General features: G+C 42.8%; 1 protein-coding gene across 1 annotated transcript in view; it reads left to right on the plus strand.

The window, feature by feature from the left end:
- Window positions 1-23,457, plus strand: part of LOC135983898 (general transcription factor II-I repeat domain-containing protein 2A-like) — a 984,084-nt gene that overhangs the window by 377,959 nt on the left and 582,668 nt on the right. The gene's annotated exons all lie outside the window — the stretch shown is intronic.

Consider the following 23,457-nt stretch of genomic DNA (forward strand, 5'->3'; position numbering starts at 1 on the left):
AGCTGAAGCCCTCGGGCTTTGGCCCCAGGCAGTGGGGCTTGGGCTTCAGCCCCAGATCCCAGCAAGTCTTAACCATCCCTGGGGTCCTGACCCACAGCTTGAGAGCCATTGCTATATTGATAAGTATCTCAGAATACACAGTTGACAACCTAGTAGCTAAAAATAATTTAAAATATTTAAAGGGGGATGGGATCAGGTGAGGTCTTACCAAGTAACTCAGCACTGAAATACTTGCATTTAAATAATTCGGGGCACAAGTGTGACCCACATAGGGAATAAAAGGTATAAAGCACCTCATGTCCCTGCACAGCCTATTCATATTGCTATACACGGGAGGGAAAACAGCAAGCAGGGATGGGGAGGGAACAGATCTTTGGCTCTGCCAGTGAAGGGACCGGTCAATGCAGCTGAGTCATCATGGAAGAAGTAATCTGTGCTAGACATAGGGAGCAGATTACTTCCTTGCCCTCTGGAACAAGGGGGGGAAATCAAGGCCAGTAAAGACTTCTATGGCCTCTAGTCTAACTTTCTGCATAGCACAGTGTGTAGAATTTCACCCACTAATTCTTGCATTAAACACAACAACATGTGGCTAAACTTGAGTTTATCTTTTAGAAAGACATTGGCCTTGATTAAAGACCCCCAGAAATAGACAATTTACTATATTCCTTGGCAATCTGTTCCAATTACTGTCACCATTAAAAATTTGCATCTCTGATATCTTTCTGCGTAGGTACTTCTGTACACCACCATTCAATAGCCTCTTCAACTGCTCTCCAATGAAGTGTATAGATGGAGCTCCACTAGTCTTAGGCTATGCCTATACTACAGCTGGGAGTAAGCCATCTAAAAATGGCAGTGTTGATATTGCAGCTCTGACAGACAAGCCGCACTGCTATTTTAATGCACTAGCTCAAGTCCTGCTAGCGTGAGTCTGTCGACCAGTGCAGAATGTCTACACTGCCACTGGGAGTGAGCCTAACCCTCATTGATTTGTAGTCTAGAAAACATTAATTACCATCTTGTAGTTTTTAATCTCTCCCATCTGGCAGTCGAAGTGCAAACCAGACAGGTAAATCTTGCTGAGAGAGATGGCCAATTACTCCAGCTCCCTCCACTGTCTCTCTGTTCTAAGGGAGGAGGTGGCTTATACCCCCTTCTTAACATGCCGTGATGTGGAGGCCCACAAATTCCCTGAGTCCCAAGAACAGCTTTGCAGGATTCCTTCTGGTTGACAGAAGGAGGAGGAGCCTGGACCCATCCAATTCTTAGGGCTCTGGTTCCACACCCTAGACCAGGGGTTGGCAACCTTTCAGAAGTGGTGTGCTAAATCTTCATTTGTTCACTCTAATTTAAGGTTTCGCATGCCAGTAATACATTTTAACATTTTTAGAAGGTCTCTTTCTCTAAGTCTACAATATATAACTAAACTATTATTGTATGTAAAGTAAATAAGGTTTTAAAAATGTTTAAGGAGCTTCATTTAAAATTAAATTAAAATGCAGAGTCCCCCGGACCAGTGGCCAGGACCTGGGCAGTGTGAGTGCCACTGAAAATCAGCTTGTGTGCCGCCTTCGGCACATGTACCATAGGTTGCCTACCCCTGCCCTAGAAAGTTGCATTCTGGATTTTCTGTGACTGCCAACTGCCACCCCAGGACTACCACTTCTCTCATTGGTTGTTTCCTGTGTCTATGGGGTCTGACTTTGCAGGACAATCTCTGGAACAGACAATATAATTCTGGATACTGATCCACAGTCTTAAAGGTCCCACCTGCTGTGACCATTGGGCCTACAGATTCACCTGAATTGTGAGCTTAACTGTAAAAAGTTCTTAAAGTGTTACAATAACCTATAACAAACATGGGTGGGAAAAGGTACAAAAGGAGACAGACTCACTGAATTAATCTAAACAAAGGTCAAGTTGATATGATTCAAGGACTGTGCTGAAATGATGCTTGTTAAAAACAGAAGATGTGTAGCTGGAAGTTAATAAGCCAAAATGGGTATGTCAGCTATTAGGCCTAATTGGTGGACAAAATGAGGGGATGGGCTATTCTACCCATCACTCCATTTTGGGATCCTTAAAAAGAAATGGAAAACGAGAGAGAAGACACAGAACATACAGGTCACTTTCCTTCATGTCTGCCACTGCCACCATTTCCTTACACCCCAAGCCTTCATCATTCTGGTCCAGATGACATCACCAGCCCAACCAATGCCAGCTGAATCCCAACCACCACCTAGGACGACAGCTATTACATTCTTTGCTACTGTAAGACGCTGTCAAACAAGGGGGGGGGGGGGGTCCTTCTAAAATTCTCTCCAGCTACAGGGAAAGGGAACAAAAAAATTAAAATGAAAACTATTTAATACTTAACATTTCTAATGTTTTAACTGTTTTTCCTTCTTTTCTTTATCTTTAAAGAAGAGTTTTAAAAAAAAGATTGTTAATGGTGTGTTTTCCCAACCCTGTGTCTATCTTGTCTATTTAGAGGAGTGTACATTCTTCATTACAGTGACCATCTACTACTCTGTACAGTGCCTAACACAAAGGAGCCCTGATCTTGGTTGGGGTCCATACTTGCAATCAGAATATCAGTAAATATTAATATGCATTTCAGATATAAGGAGGATCAGAAATTCTTTGCAGTTATATCTATCGTTAGCAACAAACCAGTTTGTCTGAAGCTAGTACTGCCCAGGCAAAATTCTCTGCAAGCCCTAGGTCTCCTGTTAATCAGTACTTCTCCATGTGGCCAAATGAAAACATCCTACCTCACATCACGCAATACAATATGCAGTTCAAGCCTAACTATGCAGCTTCAAGGTGCTCAGATTAAAATTAATTGTTGTGCTAGGCAGTGGTAGAAGCAAAAAAACCTTGCAAAAATGGTCAGCAAGGGTCACCACCTGGGTGTCTACTTCTCTGAAGGTAGAATGAGGTTGTGACCACAGGCATAAGGAAATTCAGGGAGGCAATGTCAGCTGATGCAACTATACACATAGCTGTATACTTCTCCACTAGTCTGTGAATTGCTCACAGCCTGCTAGTGCATATGAGTTAAGGTCAGAGGATGAAAAACATTTCCCACAGAAGGCTGTTGGCCTCACTTGTTTCTTATAAGCAGAGCTAGATATGCACTTCAAGAGTATATTTGAGAGTAAAGACCCTGGCCAAGCTCAGCCTTAGCATTACTGCAAGTAGCGCTCCTAACCAGCTGAGTTACACCTGCTAAGACCAGAGCTGGATGTACCTTTTATGTGTAATTCTTGGCTGAAACTTTAAGATCTTGTCTTGCAGTAGGGAGGCACAAGATAAATGTATTGTCAACAAAAACTCCCAAATGAGCAGAGGACATTCTCAAAATGAGGCATCTTTTTCCAATCACCTCAGGGAAACCAGCCATCTTCTAGGTAAAAACAGATAGTGGTGGTGCTTCTAGTCAAACTCAGCCCAGTCTGTATGCATGAAGTCTGTGATATGAATGAGGTTGCAATAGTAACAGAGGAGAATATGGCCCCATAGTTTTATATTTGGTTCTAATCTCATAAATTTCTCTATTAATTCTGTTGAGGTTTCCTGGCTTCCTGTAAAAGACTTACATTAACTTTAGAGAGTCTGTTAGGGCACTTCTCCACAGACCTTTTCACCCCCTATATTCTTCCAATCTCAGTCCTTGGCATGCAGTTGCACATCAAGCAAGAAGATATATTGCACAGCAGAAGAGTACTATGCCAGCCATCGGGGAGGCTGCTTAGCACAGCAGGATAACGGAGGCTCCTCACCATTTCAAGCTAGACACTGAACATGTGAAAATGAACCTACTACCATCCAAGGCTGTGGTTCAAAACAGTGCCTTGAGAAAAGCAACATGGCTCCCTCCCTCCCTTCAAAGAGAGGGAGACTAATAAGACCATGGAATTTTGCGATCCAGGTATAGGGGTATCTGGGTGAAAATTAATGGCCTGTGACATACAGGTGGTTCAACTGGATGATCTAGTGGTCCCTTCTGGCCTTGAACCCTATGAAAGTATGGAAAAGACTTATAGATCATGAAGTCTGTTCCCGGGCTAGTGGTAGATGCAGTCTCTGGAGAGAGGATGCATCAGATAGCCAAAATTAAGCATAGTAACATTTTATTAATGGCCAAAGAAAAAAATTCCTAACAGTTGCTGTGCTGACTGTACTGCTGAAGTTTGATATTTAGACTCAAGTATAAATCGCTGTGCTTGGGGAAATACTTGAGGAATGTTATTTTGTATGGTGGAGCACCAGAGGGCTTCCTACCTGTCCAGCCAACTGGTGCAGCAACGACAGCAGCTACTAGCATCTTCAGGCGTCTGTTACCCAACACTGGAAATGGCACGTATTAAAGAATCACAATGCACTATTATCTATCTTATTTCTTCTATTGTGAAATTTACACTGCTTATTAAAACGGGGCCTGATCCCTGAGTCAGAGTGGAGCTTACAGTCATAGTGAAATAAAAACTTCTACTGCTTCTGCAATTTGCACCTTGGTTTATCACTTGCTTGTTTACCACAGAGAGGGGAGAGGTGTCTGCTGGTAGTTCATGATCAGTCCAATTATTAGAGGCCTACTAAAGCTGTGGGAAGCCTGGGGGTGGGGTGGGGAACCTGAACCCACTTGTTGCAACACGTGGGTCTTATTGCCAAATTTAACTGTGCTATTTTTATAGTACTCCACAACCTTACAGCAAATTGACAGGCGATTATTGTTAGCCTCGCACTGGTCTCTGGCTTGAAGGACAAATCTCTGCACTGGGGGCAAGGGGTTATTTGTGCTTTGTACCAAAATGTATCAAATTAGTTTTAAGATCTTGGATGGAAAGTGCATCAGATTTTTTTAAGTAGCTCAGCTATCATTAATGCCTCTCAGAAATCCACAGAATTTATGGCAAATTCAAGAAGGATGAGGCTATTTAAAGCCAGAATGCCCTTTAATCCCTGAAGGATAGTGAAAGGCAGGCAAGAAAAGTGTTGGTATGTAGACTCTTTATAAACCCAGTCTAGGGAAGTTCAAAACAGGGGAGACAGTAACATTCAGATGCCGTGCTCTTCATAACCAATCTCTACCTATGTTTTATGCCTATGTTTAATATATATTTGCCAAGTTGTGATTGCTTTTGAGTGTTGCTAGATTCACATTCTAACCTGACCCCCTAAAATGACTTCTTGCTATTACATTGCAGTGTATTTCATTAGGTAGCTACTCAGCTAGATGTTCATTCCTTTAGATAAATCTGCTGTACTGTTCCCTGGACACTTAGGGCACAGTTCTGAACTTTTAAAAAAGTATTACTCTATTGACTTCAGTATCAATCAGCTCTCATTTCATGGATGTAAGCAAGATCAGAATTAGGCCTCTAGAGTTTTTACCATCTGAAGTTCTTATCTCTGGTCTGCACATTCTGGAATCATGGATAGGACTCAGTTTGCTCACAAACTGATCTTGCCACGGGTGGAACTCTGGACAGCTGATGTTGCTTCTCTGATCACTTTTAAATTTTAACATTGTCTACCAATGCACCCTCTGTTCCCTACATGAACAAAAATCCAACCTTTTCTCTGTAGTTCATTTTATGGTCTGTTCTTATAAGTTTCCTCCTATTAGACAGTCATTCATAATAAACAAAACTTGCCTCTAATTCTGTGGTGATCATGCCTAAAGGACTCTCAGTTACTAAAAAACTAAAATAATAAGAAAGCTAAAAACAAAAGCAATGAAGCTTCATGAATCAGAAATGTAGCTACAGTATCAGAAATACCAATAGCTCACCTCCACCTGCAGACATATAATATGGCTGTAATCAGCAGCTCTGGAATTCTAATCCCAAATCACTTCTACAGGTCCTCTCTTATTTTGTATGTTAGAATTTGCTCGTGGAAAGTTCTCATTGACTTCTATGCAAGACACATTCTCAACACAACCACTGCACCATAACACAGAACTGAGACAATGCCAAGCAAAAAACAGAACATAAACCAAAAGGATATGACAAATATAAGCCCTGACCCTGTTATAGAGTCCTGAGCCCACAAGACTTCCATCGATTGCAGTGACAATTCTGCATGGATAGTTTTTGCAAAATTGGATCTATAATACTCTTTATATGGAGGAGAACAATCCAGTGCCATGGAGGTTATACAATTAGAAGTCATTCTAACACATCAACAAATCAGGTTTTTGCTGTACTCATGCAAACTACCTTAAAAAATAACTAGTCGAGAAGCATCTACTTCATGAAGATTTTTTTTATATTACTTGGCTTAATTTTGACAGCAAGTAATTTTATGCATTGAACAATTGAATGGCTGATAGAAATAATCACAGCGCTATGTCTCTTGGCAAACCAACAGGATCTCCTCTGATGCTCTTCCACTAAAGTCCCCCAGATACACACAAGGACACTCTTGATATGGCAATATACATAGATAGGGCCCTACCAAATTCACAGCCATGAAAAACATCATGGACCATGAAATCTGGTCTTGTGTGCGCTTTTACCCTATGCTATACAGATTTCATGGGAGAGACCAGCGTTTCTCAAATTGGGGGTCCTGACCCAAAAAGGAGTCACAAGGTTATTTTAGGGGAGGTTGCAGTATTGCCACCCTTACTTCTGTGCTGCTCTCACAGTTGGGCGGCTGGAGAGCAGCAGCTGTTGGCCAGGCACCCAGCTCTGAAGGCAGTGCCCCACCAGCAGCAGTTAGAGTGGCAATAGCAGACCAGGTCACCCTTACTTCTGCGCTGCTGCCTTCAGAGCTAGGTGGCTAGAAAGTGGTGGCTGCTGACTGAGGGCCCAGTTCTGCAGGCAGCAGCGCAGAACTCAGGGTGGTAATACCATACCATGCCATCCTTACGTCTGTGCTGCTGCTGGCAGCGGCTCTGCCTTCAGAGCTGGGATCCCAGCAAGCAGTTGCTGCTCTCCAGCTGCCCAGCTCTGAAGGCAAAACTACTGCCAGCAGCCATGCAGAAGTAAGGGTAGCAGTACCTCAACCTCCCCCCCCCCCACACACAATAATCTTGCAATCCCCCCCCCCACACACACAAAACTCCGTTTTGGGTCAGGAACCCCTACAATCACAACACCATGAAATTTCAGGTTTAAATAGCTGAAATCATGAGATTTATGATTTTTTAAATCCTATGACTGTGAAACTGGTGAATTTGGTAGGGCCCTATACATAGATGATGTCGTTTGATACATGCGCACATTCATCCAGAACTGCTGCAATTAAAGCTGAGCTACTCACATTAAAGAAAATTCCAGTGATCACATCTGCTAGGATACTATGCCATTGAGCTGCTGGCGGGGCAGCCCCTTTTTGTCACACATGCACAATACTCTGTCCTGACCTCTCATTAACTCTGCTGACAGGGCTAGGACTAGGAAATACCACCATGAAACAAGTTACTTGCTTTTTTTAATATTAAGAATTAACACTTTAATGGAGCATTGGCACATAATATATTGACTTAATTTTTGTTAATTTATTCTTTTCTATTAAGCAGGACCCCAGGGTAGATGCTGTTGAAAAAAAAAATCAAGTAGCAAAAGGTAGTGCTAAAGGATTCCTGTCAACACACATTCATAACTCCCTATGGATTCCTGAAAGAACTAGTTATCGAGGCCAGTTTTGAAGCCTGATTGGGAATGAGTTGTCTGGAGGGTGCTTCTACCACAGACCAGCGATCAGCCTTTGGATAAACCTTGGCCATAAGTCAAAAAGCATAAAACTGTCTGAAAAAAATATCTGCACCATCAGACTCCAGAAATTTTCTTTTGGATCAGCATCCAAGCCTGGAGTTTTAAATTTAATTGAAAACTACTTTCACAAAGATCAATAGTACTGCGAACCAAAAGGCTTGCAGTTGTTGTAAAGATGAATAACCCCACTAGTCATCTTTCATTATGGTAATTGTCCAGTTACTTTTTAGTATTTATAGGGCACCATAATACAAAAATAAAGGTAACATTCAATTTTATAAAAACCTGAGCTTCTGCTAACCCTACTGTTTTCCTAACAAGATAAGCAATGTCATTAGACTGGGCTCCCAAACCCTGGATTCCTTTATTGCAAATGGTGCTCACACAGCACTTGTGGGAGGTTCAACACCTACTGCTCTATTTACAGTGGGAACATCAGTTCCCCACAGCTCAAGGTTCTTACCTTCTGTCCCCCTAGGCACAGGGTGGGTGAACAGAGATCTCAGCTCCCTGAGATCTTGGGCTTCTCTAGCCCTTCCTTCCAGCCTTGCCTATTCCCTACCTCTGTTAGCTGTCCTCAGCTGATGATCTGAGCCACCCTGGTAATTGGTTAACAGTTCACTTTTTAATCAATTATTTCCCTATTCTGGTGCATGTGGAGATGCTTACCCAGTTTCCAGAGTGGTGACAGCCTGAGAGTAGCTTAAGGCTGGCTCACCACTCTGTCACAGGGAGAAGTTTGATAGAGTCATTTTTGCTTTAGAGCTGATGAGGATTGAACACAGGACATCAAATGTTCCTATCTATAAGCATCTAGACCTAAAGTCTACAGAAAGGTCTCTGGTTTCTGTGGCACTCTTATTTAGCAGACTGGAAATTTTGTGGCTGCTTCATTTAATTTATTTTCCAAAAGCTGGATTTAAATCAAATATGAAATGAATAATAGAAGAAATACTGATATTAAATTTAATTTCATACCAATTCAGTTCATTCCACATGCAAAGGCTGTTCCAAGGAGTGAGTGAAGTTGGAAGGCTTGGCAGTTTGGTCTGAGATATCTGGGTGTTTTGATACTAAAGGATGCAGTTGGGATTGTAGGTTGACAATCATTGCTGGATATTTCTGCTAAAAATCACTGACAGTTTAATTAGTGTGATTTTAAACTCTAAAACCAAAAGCTGAGAGTGAGAGTCATAAGTGGCCTGATTCTTTTTTAAAAAAAGGTGACTAGTACCCACAACTCATTGATTTCAGTTACAGTTGTAGGTGCACAGACCCTCTGAAAAACACTAACGGGCATTTAGCATATGCTAAGATTGCAGGGTCAAGACCTAATTGTTCATGTAGGTACAGCTAGGAGGCAGCATGGTCTAAGTGGATAAGGCACAGAATTGTAAGGAGATTTAGGGCTTGTCTACACTTAAAACACTACAGCAGCGCAATTGTGTCACTGTAACGCTTCAGTGAAAACACTACCTATGCAGCTGGGAGGGGTTCTCCTGTCAGCCTAGGCACTCCACCTCCCTGAGAGGTTGACAGGAAAGTTTCCCTGTTGACCCAGAGTGGCCTACATCAGGAGTTAGGTCTGTTTAACTGTGTCACTCAGGGGTATGATTTTTCATGCTCCTGAGCAATGTAGTTATACTTCCCTCGTTTCCTAGTGTAGGTCAGGCCTTAGATTCTATTTTAGACTCTGTCACAGATACATTGTGTGGTTGGGGCAAGTCACTGCACTTCTGGTTTCCAGTCTTCCCTGTCAGGAATTGGAGATAATAGGAGTCTCATCTTTAGAAAGCACTTTGATTTCTATGGATGAAACTTACTATTCAAATGCTAAGTGTTATTCTCTGTTTGAGGTGGATCCCTGCATGTGGGGAAATTCTTTTATCTAGTATAATTAAAGCTCCCAATTCTTCTTCCCACATTAATCTTAGGAGAAGATAGATTTCAGCATCCAGCATGTTCAGTCCCCTTACACCATCCATTAACTTTTCCTTATTTCATTAGTCAGATATGTGGTCTTTGTATGTATTCTATAATAATTCCTATTGCTTCAGAAACATGCTGGTAAGATAGCAGGTTTTACACATCAGACCAGCCTAAGCAAAGGAGGAACATATTTGCATAATGGCTTCTACTCAGTTAAACTTAAAATTTATCCTTCACACAACAATATCAAACTAATTATCATGCTCCTGAAATTGTTTCAGTAAACAGGCTTAGTCAGGAGCCCTAGTTTAGCATAATGTAAGAGGTCCTGAACATGATTAGTGAAGCATTTATATCTCCAGAGATCATCCCTATATTGAAATCCACAACAAATCTCTACTATCCTAGATTTATTTAGACAACTCTTATTTGGGTACAGCAATGTCCCATCTTTCTGCTTTTCTCTCTCTCCTGGTCATCACATTGCTGTCCTTGCTCTTACCCCGCCTAAGTGCTACAATCCCAAAACTGACTAATATGACTTCTAAAAAAAATAGAGAGAGCTGTCATGGGGTACAGCACTCACCACTGGTCTGGCATTTCCTCCTGGTCACTCTGAAGAGGAACTATTGAGCTCAGTCAACACCAGGGCCGGCTCCAGGCACCAGCCTGGCAAGCAGGTTCTTGGGGTGGCCACTCCAGAGGGGGGGGTGATACATCCAGCTATTCGGCAGCAATTCGGCGGATGGTCCCTCACTCCGGCTCAGAGCGAAGGACCTCCCGCTGAATTGCCGCTGCAGATCATGATCCTGGCTTTTTTTTTTTTTTGGCTACTTGGGGCGGCCAAAACCCTGGAGCTGGCCCTGGTCAACACCCCCTTATGCAGCTTGCACACTATTATTCCATCTCTCACAGGTCTGCAGCTCCTCTATCAACCCAGGAACCACAGCATCCTCTTTGTGACTCAGCCCTCCAGCCAGGTCACTCAGCAGAGTCCCTACTCCCTAGCAGTTCTAGGTAATCCTCCCTTCCACTCTCTCAGTGACTGCTACAGGAGTCCTCTACTCTGGGTTCCAGTCCAGGGACCCTCAACTCAGCACTTGTGGGCTTTCTTCTCTTAATCCTCACAGCTCTTTCCCTGGACTGTTTCCTACCACACCAGTTCCCCCTCTCCAGGTGTATCAGCTCCAAAACCCTAATTCCAGGGAACAACTACTACCTGCTTTTCTATAGCCTGGCCTAGCAACCCCTTGCTGGTTACCACTACTGGGCTTTATATTGGCCCCCACCTGTTCCTGCCCAGCTGAGCCTACTTCTAATTAGTGGCATGTTCTGCTCCTCCTCCAGGTGCACCCTGTGGAGTTAACTGGCCTGCCTGGCCACCTTAACCCCTTTCAGTCCTGAGAGGGGGTAGTCACCCCATAACAAGGGCCAAATGCAATAGTTTGACTCCATCTGGATGCCTGTTGTTACTAACAACTCTTTGCATCTGTCAGTTTCAAAGTGCTCCCATTTTTGTACTGAGATGTAGAGAACCATGGATACAATCTAGGCCTCACTGATGTCAACATTCCCATTGACTTCAGTGGTGCCAGGATTTTACCCCATATGATTTTAGGGTTAAATTATGCCTCAGTACTGGGATGTAGAGGAAGTGTAACATCTGAATGAGTCATTGGGCCTGATTCTTCCCTCCTCTGCAACTCATGTCATCTCTGTACCTGTGCAAAGGGAGTGTAGCGTGCTGCCACTATTATCTGGCAGTGTTTTACACTCACTTTGCAGAGGTGTAAATGACCACACACGGCACAGTACAAGGGAGAACCAGACCCGGAGTGCCTATGTAAGATTTAATGCCACCTGAGCTGCTGGAAGAGTGCAGTGAGAGGCTGCACAGGAGACAAATTTTAAAAGGTATAGCTCTGCGCTCAGCATAGCTATCCTTGTGCCCTCGGCAGAGCCATAACCAGGGCAGGGCAAGGACGGCAGCCACCCAGGATGCAAAACCGTGGGGGATGGCAGAAAAATGGGATGGAAACAAAGGTGTCATATAAAACCCCATGTGACAGGGGTTGGTCAGGCCAGCCCTACATGGCAGGGCTCTGGGAGGGCACGCCTCTTCCACCCTCAACTCACCTCAGCAGCCCACCCACCCAGCCTGTCTGGGTTGTAGGAGTGTAACCAAAATATCTGGGGGTGAGGGGGGGACCTGACCCTGCATGCTCCACCCCCTGCCCACCTGTCACCTCTGGGTAGAAAAATGATGGGCAAAAACCATAGAGGGCTCAAATATGCTTGCTTGCCTGGGGCGCTAAAATGCCTACTTATGGCTCTGGCCCAGGGGCCAGGCCAGAGGCCCCAACCTTTTCTCTACCCAGCCCTGGCTGCTTTGAGGGCACTAGAATGCAGAAGCCAAACTGTCTGTGCACTGGAGAAGACTGGAGGAGGAATCATGAGGGAGTTCCTTGTGCCCTGTCCTCCACCCCTGTCTCAGCACACCCACCCCAAGCATAATCTGACCCTTTAGTATTTGGTTTCCTTTATTTTCTGAGGGCCTATGAAGTGCAATTCAAATAACTTAGGAACTCCAGGAAGTGAGCGTTTTGATTCGGTTGTTGTTCTGCTTGTAAAGCTCTACATGGCCTGAATGCACCAGGAGGGCTTATAGCATTTTCTTAGATCTACACACTGCTCCCCAGTGCAGCTTTGTCCAATGGCCTACTACTATCAGTCCTCATTTCACAAGATGTTCTGCATATCCAAATAAATGTGTGTGCTTTTTAAGCATATGTCCTATTTATGCCACCACCACTAAAATGGGAAAGTTAGGTAGGTTTGTTTGCAAATGATGCACTACTATGAAATATTCTATAGGAGAGAATGAAATCAACAACCTGTACTGGAAAAAAAGGACCTCAAGGACCATATCCTGCAAGCCCCTGCTCATGTGAATAGAGACCTGCTCATTCAAGCCCTCAGTTACAGTAGCTTTTTCTGGGCTGTCAATTCTTTTCTTTTTCAAGTTTTGCTTTTTTAAAAAAAGTTTCTTTTCCCTCCCTTTGCATGGAAACTTATGTCCTGTTTTATCTTGTCTTTCATCAAACAAGTTAGTGCCTACTGGTGCCTTTTGGGTTGAGTTTTAAATCTGTTTAGTTTTGCAATTGTGGAAAAGGGCTTATTGTAAATCCTCCTTCGAATGAGCTCATACCCTACATTCTCTCCCTTCTGCATGTGCCAGCTCGACATTTAATAGTTGGTGAGGCCTGAATGTTGTCAGTATTTGCATCTTGAACGGAGAAGTAAGTGCTCCGTATGCTGATCCTAAAAAGTGTCCCAAATTATTAATGCCCCTAAACAGAGTAGCCCTTAATATGAGAACATTGGCATTGCCAAACTGCTTTAGCTACTCTGGCTTTTTGGCTCTGACAGGGGCCTACACCAGTTGTTCTGAAGGCCCAGCTTGCACTGAGCAGTGATGCCCAGAAGAGAACTGATCCCCAGGTTCTCATCAACTAAAGCCATGTGACCACAGGCCGTTAGAATTCTTATGGCAGCTGTGCAATAGAACTATGCTGCTTTGCTATTCTGGGAGCAGTATAGCAGTAGCAATAAATTGTAAAACATTCACGCTTTATGAAAATGGCGTAAGAGCCAAATTCAGAGACTTTATGTTACACTTAGGTAAGGGGCATCTTCCAGGCCATTTTCATCACCGGTGTAACTCCATTGTTTGGAAAGCAAATATAAGTAGGTGTAACACATTACTCCTCTAGCCCATTGGAGTGTATCATGAAAAGCAAGTAACAAACCTTTGTGGTGGTTGAGCTCAACACCAATATTGCAACAGGAATAGCTTATGTATCACAATCACACTTGTGGAGCCTGTTTATCTTTCTGAGGCTGTTTCTCTGACCACACTCATATTTCCACACTATGGGGATAGCTGCCTCCTTTTGGATTTAAATTTGCTAATAGCCAGGTGTCATTTAGGCTTGCAAGAGAGCTATTCTTGCTTTGAAGACTGTGAATTTCTACACATATGGAACAAGCCACAGCGGTTCTCAATCTGTGGGTCAGGATCCCAAAGTGGGTCGGGACCCCATTTTAATGGGGTCATCAGGGCTGGCATTAGACTTGCTGGGGACTAGGGCCAAAGCCCAAGGGCATTAGCCCTGGGACGGGGCTCAGGCTTCAGTTTCAGCCCTGGGCAGCGGGGCTTCGGCTTTAGCCCCCCACCTGGGACAGCGCCTCAGCAGGGCTTGGGCGGGCTCGGGCTTCAGTCCCCTCTCTTGGGGTCATGCAGTAATTTTTGTTGTCAGAAGGGGGTCACGGAGCAATGAAGTTTGAGAACCCCGAGCCAGCAAGAATAGTGGTTTTTGGTTTTGTTTGTTTGTTTTCAATGGAGAGAGAATGGCACATGGAAAAGCGTGAGGCAGAAAAGCCAATACTCAAAAGCTGGGTTCAATTTTGGTTTTGAACAATTTAAATGATCTAGCAATAAGTAAATTAAAAATGGAGATAAGCCATTTGGATTGAGGCTTCTGGTAGAGACCATAGAAAGACAGATGCAGGCAGTTAACATTGGATCCTAATTCAGATCTGCACTTCCTCAAATTTCAGCAGTGTTCTGCTCCAGGATTTTGGTTTGGACCCAACTCCAATACGACTGTGCCATTCTGAGCACTGAGGGTGGAATTGGAACTGAATATTAAAGTTCGGATCTCTCTTTTGGACTGGTCTTAAAACTGTGGATTTGAATCTACCACACCAACCCTGAGCTTTGAGATGCTTGAAATTCAGATCTGAATTTTATGGCTTGAGCTCAGCTGTATTTATGGGGCTAAAAAGATTTTGAATCCGCCCCCCCCCCAAAAAAACCCCGGTGGAACACTATCCAATTGCTTATTTCAATAACTTGTTATGATTATGAGCATTTCACTGTAGCTTTTAGGGCATAAACTATTTTGGATCCAATTACCTATTTATTATACACCCACAGGATGAAATTGTGGTCCTACTGAAATCAGTGGGGGTTTTGCATTCTCTTCCATTCTGTATAAGGTGTCTTGGCTTCTTGCAAGGATTGAGATCTTGGAAGGTTCAGCTCAAGAAGGCAGCTAAGCAAGTGGACAGAGCTGCTAAGTCTTTTTGAAAACAAGGTCCTCCCTGTTTGTGTTGTAGAGAGACAGAGAAACCCCAGCAGGAATGGGTTAAATACTATTAAAAGCAACTGAAAAAGAGTGAGTAACTTAACTCTTTCAGCCAAAAGGAGCTTGGTTGAGATTTTCTACACACCATCTTCAATCATGTTCTGTTTAAGCAGGTGGCAGTTTTGCCATTTGAAGGGAGAATGAACAGGCTAATTAATTCAAGCACAACTTTACCTATAATTATGTTAATATCCTTGACGGCCTCAGAACAGGTGACTATCATGAAACAGCAACAAAACAACAATTAAGATGAAGAATGAATTTTTAAAAAAATAAAATTTAACTATTGCTCATCTAAGTTGTCATAAAGGTAGAGTCTGTTTTACCCAATACTGCAGCATAGTACGTAGAGTATATGTATACTTTATACTGTAATTGTCTCTCCTTATAAAAGTCTATTTATATTTTATAACATATCCACAAGAAACACAGATTTGATTGAGTTTTCAATTTTCATTTTACATTGCTTGACATCTGAGTGCTTCATTTTTCAATCCGAATGTTGCCTGAAAGCTTTTAATTTTTGCATACTTAGAATGCAGTATGACCTGCGTGGGTGTCTTTAAAACCAGAGAAAGTTCAATCAATTATCCTTCTACCAAAGTCATGGGACTAACAAGATTTATTAAGACATGCCTATTAGGTGAGTATTATTAACTATGTCTATACTAGGCAGTTCATAAGGTATTTGCTTATGATCACCTCATCATAACAATTCCCTTTGAAGAGAGACACAGCAGGACCTTTCTAAGAAAAAAATGCCCGTGAATAAACACCTCCTTTGCATTCCTTCATAAACAAATCAATGCCAACACCACAAAGACATCACAGGTCAACTGCATTTTCTTTTAAGCTTTTTATTCAGTTTGCAGTACCAAAACAAAACAAAAAAACCCAACAAACTATGTTGCAGTCAAAGCAGGAACAAACCACGGATCCTTAGAAATCCTCATGAGGAAGCCACCAGGCAAAGCAAATTGTCATCAACTTTGCGACAGACGTTACTGAGATTGCTGCAATAGAAGCTCTATGAAATGGATCTCTGCAAGGGTATATGGCAGATACCTGATCAAGAGCTTGCCCTAAGACAACTCGTTTAATCGATTGGCTATAGTCATGGGGAAATTCTTTCCATAACTGTTATAAAAATTACAAGAACTAAAATAGCTGAACTGAAATACAACCCTTGGTAAAATATGATTGATACAGAGGGCCTCATTGGTATGATGGTGCATATTTGCTGAGGGCGATGATGTTTTCTCCCAGCTTCTATTTGGATCAGTTTGAACTTATTACTAATATTAAAATAGCAGTTCAATAAATTAAGAAGATCTGACAATAGGGATGCAGTTGAAGTAAGACTCTTATTTAACAAGCATATTCCTTATCTTAGTTACCAATGTAGATTGTTTGAAGCATCAGAATTAAAAAAGAAAATCAAGTTTACTTGTACTTATTTCTTCTGTTTGCTTACTTTTTGCATGGCACTCAGCTTGGATAATAAAAATCAGCCAGTCAAGTTCACCTTCTTGTGTTCATTCACAATGCTGCTGAGCTGAGCTTGCAAAACTACAGAGGAATATTTTAAAAATCCTCTCTTTGAAAGGTTTAAAAATCATAAACATTTCTATTCATGTTCAATTTTGAGAAAACACTTTAAAAGAATGAGGCTTATCCTCAGCTCCATCACACCTCTATTATATTGTTGGAAAACAGGGATAAAGAGAGTGGAGAATCAGGCCTCAAACCTAAGTTTCTCTTTATTTAGCAGCATCACTTTCACAGTGAATCTGTAATCATTATGCATAACTGTACACTTCGCTGTCCTAAAGGGTGTATAGGGATGTGTGTGGCTGCTTTTCAGCTCATGTGACAGAAGGAATGTGTGTTAAAGGAAACTACAACAGAGGCTAGAAACAGTAATAACCTTCTCAAACCGAACTGAGTTACCATTTCTACGTTACCATCGTTTCATGTGCTGTATATTTATACCTATCTACTGTCTTTTTCACTCCATGCATCTGATGAAGTGGGTTCTAGCCCACAAAAGCTTATGCCCAAATACATTTGTTAGTCTCTAAGGTGCCACAAGGACTCCTCATTGTTTTTACTGATACAGACTAACACGGCTACTCCTCTGAAACATTTCTACATGATATGGGGCAAAAAAACCTTTAAATTGACCCATCTAGTGGTCAACAACAAATGATACATGAGGCTTATTGGTGTGAACGGGCTTCTCAGAGGATGTTCAGAAAGGCTGTTGATCATCTGATATAAACATTAACTGAACATTGGTGTTCTCAGATGAATACAGATTGTCTGGTACAAATCTGAGTTCCATAAATTGAGAAGCCAAGGCAGGGGTGGGGGCAGGGCCAGCTTTAAGTCGATTCCCCGGAATGGGGCCCTGCGCCTAAGAGGGCCCCGCAACGTCTGGGGCTGCCGGCGGAGCGGGAAAAAAAAAAAGCCGCATCCTGCTTCTCCCCGCTCCCTCCAGTGCTTGTGCTGCCATATAGCTGATCAGCGCAAGCCTGGGAGGGAGGGGTGAGGAGGAGGAATGCGGAGTGCTTGGGGAAGACGCGGGGCCAGGGCAGGGATTTGGGGAGGGATCCAATGGGGCAGGTAGGGGGCGGGGCCAGGGCGGAGTTGGGGCGGGGGGGAGCGAGACAATTTGCGTCCTCTCGTGGGGCCCCCGCACCTGCTAAAGCTGGCCCTCGATGTGGGGTGGGAATAACTAACCAGAAAACATGCTTAAGCCACTACAAACTGCTTTGCTTGACAATAACTCAGTGGAGATAGCAAACTACTAATTGATTCATTATTGAAATTGACAATAGGCTTTTTTAGGTGTGTTGATTGGGAGTGGAATGTATGAGGAAGATATATAAGCTGGGTCTGTAGTTCTTCAGCAGGTTTGGATTGGGAGCATGGTGAACTAGACAGAGGAAATAACGGAAGGGAATAGAGGTAGCAATAAATAAACTGTACATTCTATTTTAGTTTTGCATCAAGGCTCCAAGGCTAATATTGCTATAGCAGAGAAAGTGAAAGCCTGTAGCCCTACCACAACAACCAGTTTCATAGACAGCAATGAATCTTGTCACATAACACTTACTGCAGTGCCTTAAAAATACTGCTCTGCCACTCTTATTTGTTGCATGATACAGATCCAACATAGCCATGAAATATGATGCATTTTGGGAAATGGTATGCTGAGATGTGATGTAAATATGCAGCAAACTAAATTTGTATAAGCAAAGACTTGGCATTTTCTTTAAAAAAAATAAAATAAAGTGCTTTAACATGGATTTTAGAGTCATTTATTTTTCCATATCCCAATCAAATAATGTTCAGTAAGTATTGCAGGCATTACTGTGCGTCTTGCCTAGAGAAAGACTGAGAATCTTGGAGCCTAATTCTGTTCTCCCAGCAGTGCAAGTCAGGACTAGTGTCTATTTCACATCTCTGTACATTACATTTACTACTGCAAGGATGAAGCTCACCTGTGCAGGAGATAGAGTATTCTTGGGGACTCCTGCAGGAAGTGGGAACTGGCTCAAAGCTTGCCATCTTCCAGACCAGTGCATGATGCACTTCTTCAACCTGGCCTTCATAAATAAGAGCACTTAGCCCCAGGGAAAAAAACAAAAACAAACCAAAGGGACAAAAAATAAAAACACAAACCCACCCACAATTTTCTACTTGGGAAGAGGAATGGAGGAAAAACCACATGGGACAGATACTAGTCACTTTGCTTAATGCATTGTCCAGAAGGTGTTCAGTAACCATGGTGATAGGAGCAATATAAGAACCTGAATAGATTAGAAAAGGGATAATGGAAGCCCAGTTTTCTTCAACCATAACTTTCTTCTCTAATATCTTCTTGGACTAAATGCTATATTTTAATTCACTCAGTAAAACAGGATATTGCTAGAGATAGTTAAAGCTCAGGGTGGTTTTGCAAAGCTAGCATTAGGGGTGGTTCACATCTGGGTCCCATTTTATCTGAATCCCCAATGGGCCTAATTCAGTACTTTTGCCCAGAGTGCTCAGCAAAACCTCAGTTATGCAGTAAGATGAAGTCATTGCTTTTTGCATTCACTATAAAAATCCCAATAAAGTACTCTGCTATGTATCCCATGCAGACAGCAACTTGGGAAGTCAGAGGGATGATGCCTGTTGCTGGTGATGATGCCTGCCTGATGATGCATCTCCCTGGCACGTGGTCCAGTGGCAGTGTGTTGCCTGGCAGCCAATCTCCAATTGCAGCTTGCCAAAAATGTCTCCACAGAGGTCTTGTCCGTAAGTTTGTGGCACATGCACCGATGTATTAGAAGCCAAGTTGTACTTCATACAAATCATTAGTCCACCTCCATGTCAACCTGGCAGTATGGGCCTGCCAACTCACTGTCTATTCTGCATGAGTGTGTACACCCACAAACGACAATCCTGACAGAGAATGGGGGTGAATGGGCAGGGAACACCTGTTTTCATCCTCGTATGGGCATTAGTCTTAAGTCAGTCCTGTGCAATGACCCGTACATGCTAGAAAATATCACCATTCCATAGCATGCTACCACCTGCACATCAGGGAAGCTGCTATTGTTAGCTGTCTCATCCCATCGCTACAGACAAGGCATGAGACAGATGCGTATTATATGTGTAGCAGTGGCCAAACCATCTTTTCTGGGCTGGGATATCCAACACTCACCACCTTACCCAGGTCCAGCCTTTTTCCCCACCTGTACCAGACAAGAGCACTGGCTTCTGTATGAAGGCATGCCTAAGAAGGTTTTGAATTTGGAAGTGAATTTACTCCACATAGCCCTGCTTATTTGACCTGAAAGTTCAAGCACCTGGTGCCAGAAATTGACATATTGACTGACGGAAACTAAGTAGTTAATTAATTTTGTTATTACTTCGTCTGCCTGATTTTCTTCTTTGAGATCGTCTCTTAAATAGGGCTTGGTTTCACTAAAATAATCCATTAAATACAAGGCTTGGCTTGGGGAATCCTTCCAAATTTTGGATTCTTGGCAGTATACTACTTCCACTGAAAAACAAAATGAGCTGAAGCCCAAGTACTGAGTCTTTTGAAAGATAAAGCTTTAGGGATTACACTAATGTGTTCCCAGTGTTCCTTTCCTTTAAGTAAGACTTAGAAGAAGATCACTGGAAAATAAGACAAAGGCTGATGAGGATGATCAAAATCCAGCAAGATCAACTCCCCCAGTCCTTATTTAGGTGTAGCGCTCTCAGAGGTGGCTGGTGTCACGGCGTTTAATTGTTAACTCAGGAAGAGTACGTATCACTTTTCATAGCCCCAAGGGACAGGGTAACATTCTACTTTGCTGCACAACTGTCCACCCTAGAGATGGGTTTGAGCTGCAGAGTTCAGAGCCTGATTGTAACTTCCCTAAGGTCCCCAGCCCTAATCCTCACTGTTTCAATTTTAACAGCTGAATTCAAGGGCCCCACCTCTTGCACAAGAGCCTGCAAAAGAGAGTTCAGAAGCAGAGGTACTAAAAAAGGCCTTAACTGTAAAGCTTACGGAGCCCCTGAAGAACAGCAGCTATTATACATCAACATGCGATGGGTCACATACATTTGTTTTAATTTCTCAGCACCACTTTCATCTAATTCTATTGCAATGTGCTTTGAAGCTGCTTTTGAGTCATTTACAACCAGGTCTTACCCTGCATGCAAAATGGCTTCAATTATTACTTTTCTTTAAAAACAAAACAGAAAAACAAAATCACAGATTTGCCTACATCAGAAGGCTGAGAGTCAGTCTTTGATCCAGATGTAGTCAATCCACATCATGTTCTGCTCAGTTGGCTTGTTGCTATTTTATGCTCTTCTTTTTGTGGTGTGTTATAAATGGCATTGTATTTTAGTTGTGTGTTTAGCTCCCCAAGAACTTCAAGCAGGGGTGGTGGATTTGGCTAAGTAATAAAAGAAAGTGGGGAGGGAAGACAAATGACAAATCACATCAGTTAAAGAACACAGTAGTGAACAGAGAAATGTCCCACTGATCTAATCAGAGAGCTACAAGATGTTAATAACAGCAACAACAGTATTAGCATAGTCATTTCTCTATCGAATAGAGCCACATCTGGAAAAATTGTAAAGAATAATTGAAATTAGAAATGAAAAAAATCATCTAGCCCCCATGCCTGCCAGCATAGAATTGTTCTCTACAGTAGGTTTACTTTTTTTCTTTTTAGAATTTTGAGTCAGATCCTCTGCTGTAAAAGAAACGTTGAGCTCCCTTTGTATTCCCTCAGTTCTGAGACTGCTCTGTGCAGTGCCAGTCCCCTGAGTGCTGCTCTAACTTGTACCAGCTGCCTATGGCCCCAGGAACTCATAACAGCAGCTGGGGATCTTTGGTGGACAGACACACGCCAACCAGGCCCATTGTACCGGCATTGCTATGGTAGCTCTATGTTATTTGAGGAATCCCCCCTCTCATAGAGAGGGGGGGCATTTTCCAGGGGACAAATAAACTTTGCATTGGCAGGCTGGCACTAGCACAGCCTGACGTCTGGCCCTTTATGTTTTCAATAGGTACAAAAAGGCTGTTGTAAAGATAACGGTACGGCAGGTCTTGAATGAAACTGGAATACAGATTGTTATTCTCCAGCACAGACATGACTATACAGCACAAATTAAAACTACTAAGGAGAGAGAGAGGGAGAGTTTGAGAATTCTTGGTTTGTTTTCTTTCCATAGCAACAAGATCATAGATGAGGAAGAAAGTCTCTTATAGGGAGAAATGCTACTAGTAGTAAGCATAAAGAGAGGAGGGTAGGATTAAGGGGAATGAGAGGGGTATGTTTATGTAAAGAAGGGGGCATTACACAGAGGTGCAGGTGTGATCTGTGCTCACATATGGACTGAATGAAATGAGAGGTTTAAAGACTGATTTGTGTCCTGGCATCAGTGTGCAAATGGGGGAGAGAGAGAGTGCAAGGAACCTTCCCCATGCAGGGACTGAACACAATCCCAGTTTGGCATTCAGGCAAGTGTAAGTGTGGACACATACTAGGAAGGACAGAGAGGTGGCTGGGCTATCACTTGCCTTGAATGGAGTACATTTTGCAGGGTGGCTTTCTCCCTGCATTCATTGTAGCACAGTGCCAGATCCTCAAAAATATATATATAGGTGCCTAACTCCAGTTGATTTCAATGCAAGTTAGTTTACTAAATACCTTTGAAAATCTGGGCCATAATGTCTCCCAGAGCTCCTGCTGGGGCTGTATATCTCTGCACCATCTCCAACCCAAGACAGTGCCTATATCTGGTAAACCACATACAACTGTTTAACACTACTAAGTTATGGCCCATCCTTCCAGCAAGCCAGCACAGCTCAATAATAAATCAACATTCTAAAGCGGGATCTGTTAAAATGTGTTAACCAAAGAGTTTCTAAAAATGAGCATAAACTCTAAAAGGCAGGATTAGCCAGAACTTTCAAGTCAACATTAGAAAAAATACTTCTTACAAGGCTGCCAAATCTTCTGTAAGTCTGGGCAGGAACAAACCCAAAGAAATGCAGACACCATATGAAATGTAGACACTATATGGATAAGCACTTGGACTCAAGCTGAATGCTGCATAATACAAACACCGAGCATTCTTCTCCCGGACAAACTTGACAAGTGCTTTATTAATCATGACTCAAGACTCAATACATCTTTGAAGGAGCTGAACATAAATTGTTTGCCGGCCAAAAATGTCCTTTATTCCTGAATTGCAACAATGCACATTAATTACCTTCTGATTATATTCAGACTGTTGAAATTTTTGAATTTGGTTCATATTGCCACATAGAACAAATACAGGCAAGATTCATGCCTTGGATCTAGCTCTTGGTTACACAGAAGGTCAGACTAGATGACCTAATGGTCCCTTCGGGCCTAGTTTCTATTTCAGTCATGTTTTACTGACAGGTATCAAACTGGATCCACTAGGACACATCTCACTGGGCTTGATTTTGCATCTCACCTAGAGATCCCATGAGTGTTTTATGTGTGTAACTGTTTACCTTTCTGTTAAGCTAAAGGCCTAGTTTCTCTCCTTGGTGGGTAGTTTGTCCTCCAGCTAGACCATTAAATGTGACCCTTTTGGGGTCACAGAGTCCCAAAAGGGACTCTTCTAATCTCTTTCCCTGGGTCACAGCACTTCCTTAAGCATCTGTCAATCTTCTCAACCGTACAACTCAAGTACCCCTTACTGGTCATCCAGAGAGAAAGCTTTGGCCCCTCAAAAATGAAGCAGGGGCAGGTCTGACCACTAGCTTGTCCCACTGAGAATATTTCCTGTGTTCTACTACAAACATTCACTTCTTGGGGTAACTTAGCCTGTGAAATTAGCCTGGCTGTCTTCTGAAGCCTCTTCCCAGGCCTTTTGACAGGAGAGAGACAGAGCGCCTTCTCCTTTCCTAGTCTCTCTCTTGCTGCTGAGCCCGGCTCCTGCCCCTCTCTCTCCTACACTGAGGAAGAGAGCTCTTTATATCCCCAGCATGCTTTGCCGCAAGGCCTAAAACTCGCTGGTGTCCCTTGGAGCCACAATGCCAA

This window comes from Chrysemys picta, chromosome 5 (assembly GCF_011386835.1).
Source record: "Chrysemys picta bellii isolate R12L10 chromosome 5, ASM1138683v2, whole genome shotgun sequence".
Taxonomy (NCBI): Eukaryota; Metazoa; Chordata; order Testudines; family Emydidae; genus Chrysemys; species Chrysemys picta.